Genomic DNA, 3234 nt, shown 5'->3' on the forward strand with positions numbered 1-3234 from the left:
TGACCAAAATTGCCCCTTTTTGCAAACCCTTTTGCAAGTTTCTTTGTGTATAAAACATGATAGTTTGAGCACATTTTTGTGGCATTTTCTCCTGCATTCAGATGTTAGGTAGTAAATTATGAAACATGACACTTTCAGGTCTTTTTTGTGGCATTTTCTTCAGTTGCATAGAAAATTGTCACATTAGTGTTGCCAGTTTTTTCCCAAAAAACTTACATATAGAAAATTAAGAAACACTAAAAGGAGAAACCTAAAATATGGCAAACCCCGCAAAATAATTGATTGGTTCCATGCACCGTCTATTTTCCATAAATGTTTTGTTCTTTTAGAAGAAAAACTACAGCATTTAGATGTTACATACAGGGAATTATGAAGCAAAATAAACATTTCTTTTTGTGGCAATTTTCTTGACTTATGTTGCATTGTTTGGGTCTTGATATATTCTTTGCAAATCACAGCATACAATACTATTTTAGATGTTTATCTATAGACTTCCTTGTATGGAAAACAGCTTATAAAACATATGCAATATCACAAAAAGGCTTTTTAATATTTAGCATATTTGTACTGTATTAGTGTAATGGTTTTTAAGATCTAGCATATATATTTTTCACTATTCTTCCCCCTTTTAGAATTCAACTATTATTTTGCAGAAAGGACATGCACAAAATGTCAGAAAATAAAAGTCATCACCAAAATATTGTATAAAAAAGGTAAGTATTCCCCCTTTACATCCTGCATTTTAAAATGCTGACAAAGTGTGAACCATTAAAGATTTCCTAACTGAATTTATTGGTTCCGTATAGGATTTATATATGGGACAGTAGGATGAAATAGAACATTTGTGTGTATATATATATATATATATATATGTGTGTGTGTGTGTGTATGTATATAAAAATATATATACATATGTTTATATTTGCTAAACCTATTTTAACATCAACATCCAGCTGTAATTTGGACTAAATATAATTTCTAATAATATATATATTTATTTATTTTTGTATAGCTTATAGTAAAGTGTGTTATATATAGTACTTATTAAAGGCTTTCCAAAAGTAATGAAAATACAACTCCCAGCATCCCCTGAAACTACATGGTTCCTGGTATATTGATCATCTTTATTATATTTCAGTTACCAAGGAGATGTATCGGATTCAGGAATAGGGTAGTAGATGCATTGATGCGCATTGTCATCTTCCCCAGTCTGACATCGGGGATAACTCACATTAATTGGATGTTGGGGGAATAAATACAAAGACCAAAGTACAATAGAGTAAACGTGATATAGAGCAGAGGCGGGTTGGTGTTTGTTTCTTTAATTTGCGCAAAAATCAGACAACAGTCACCTCCGCTGTGTGAGACCACTTTACCTGTTACTACCGGTTCTGATAGTAATAGACAGTACTCTATCTCTATATATATACGCAAGACTAATAAAAAGAGGTTGGGACACAAAATCTAGAAGTGGGACACAAGATCTGGAGGTATGGACTAATACTCTGGAGATTGGGACTCAAAAGATTGGAGTCAAAATTACTACAACAGAATTCTACAACATTCTGCTGGACACAAGCCGTCTAGTGTCCGCTGACACAAGTGATGCTCCATGAATGCTACATTGTGTCATGGATTTCCTATGATGGTCGCGCTGTCTGCTTCTCAATGTGGAGCCGTGTCTGTTTTTTTATTTTAATAGTAACAAAAAAAAATAGATATTAATAATGCAATGTGAAAAAGTATATTAACTAATTACAAGACATAGATAATAATAAACAACACTGATCATTCACAATGATAACAAATGCAATGATGATATAAATCAATAATAATAATAAGATAATGAGAATTGTAATAATATCACTTATTGGTGTGCTCTGCTTCTAGTTGGTATGGAATCAGGATAGGCAAAATTCCCTGTCTTGGAGTCAAAAGCGGTTGATATGTCGTGATATGTTTTGATGGATAAAACATATCAGAGATGGACAGGCTGCCCTTACCCCCTGGGTCCTGCGGCAGCTCCTCTGTGAAATATTGACTGGGGCAGGTGGTGTACATATTAGTGAGGGGTCTCCCTAGCTCCCCCCTTAGGTGAATGACAGCACCCAGGTCTCCAGCCTTCATTTATATATTAGTCAGTGACTGGCTGAAGATAAACACTCAGGCTGATAATAAGTCATTATTAGATTAGACTGTCTCCTGCTCCGCTGCATGCGGAGTTCCCTATTCCCTGCTGTGTACAATGAGAGATCAGACTGTGCCCAGGGGTCCTCTCCCCAGGGCTAGAACTACAAGAGAAGAGTGAGGTGTGACAGGGGACAGCTGGAGACTACCCCCTCCCATACTGTGTATATCAGTGTACTGGTGGAGTGCATGGACTCCTCTAGGTACAGTCTGACATTCACATTGTTAACTACCCCTAGAATTACCTGTGCATCTCCATAAACAATCATCCAACCTGTTGCTCTCCAGCTACAACTCCCTGCAAGTAACAGATTGTGTGAATTTACCAATATGTATAGAAATGTAGCATGTTCCTCAGCTTGTTAAATATAATATATATCATTACTGCTGATATATAACAGAAGAGATCGCAAGAAGTATAGAAAAGCATGTTTAAAGCATAAATTGCAACAGATATAATATAGGCTAGTGGAAATTATAGATGATGGTATTACAGATAGGGTTAACATTCAGGGAAATTACTCCTATAAATAGTTACATTTACTATAAAGATTCTCCTGTGTTCTGCTACATTGTGCATAGAGAGCACTTTCACCTATCACCTGTACTATTCTGTGTATTGTTACTTTACACTTGTGAAAATATGGATGTTGCGTGTTATGGGGTATTACATGCGCAGGCTTTTTATGTTACATTGTATATAGTGAGTGTTTTATCGTATACATTGTATTCTGTGTGTACATCGATTATACTGACTCTTACTGCATTAAATCTTGAGGTTTGTTACAATGTATGTTATTCGTTAACATGTTGATACAGTGTGTCCGGAGTTGCCTTATTACTTTACTCTTATGATTTATTTGTTATTATCTCATGTCTAGATATGTATATTGCTATATGTCCTATTTATAATATGTGCATTATTTTCTAAGTATAGATAAACCGAATTCACAAATTCTACTGCAAAATATATAACTTTTGGAGGTGTATTTGCCACCATACAGCTTATTACAACAACAACAACAACTATTATTATTAGTAGTAGTA

The sequence above is a fragment of the Engystomops pustulosus genome, chromosome 6, assembly GCF_040894005.1.
Source record: "Engystomops pustulosus chromosome 6, aEngPut4.maternal, whole genome shotgun sequence".
NCBI lineage: Eukaryota > Metazoa > Chordata > Amphibia > Anura > Leptodactylidae > Engystomops > Engystomops pustulosus.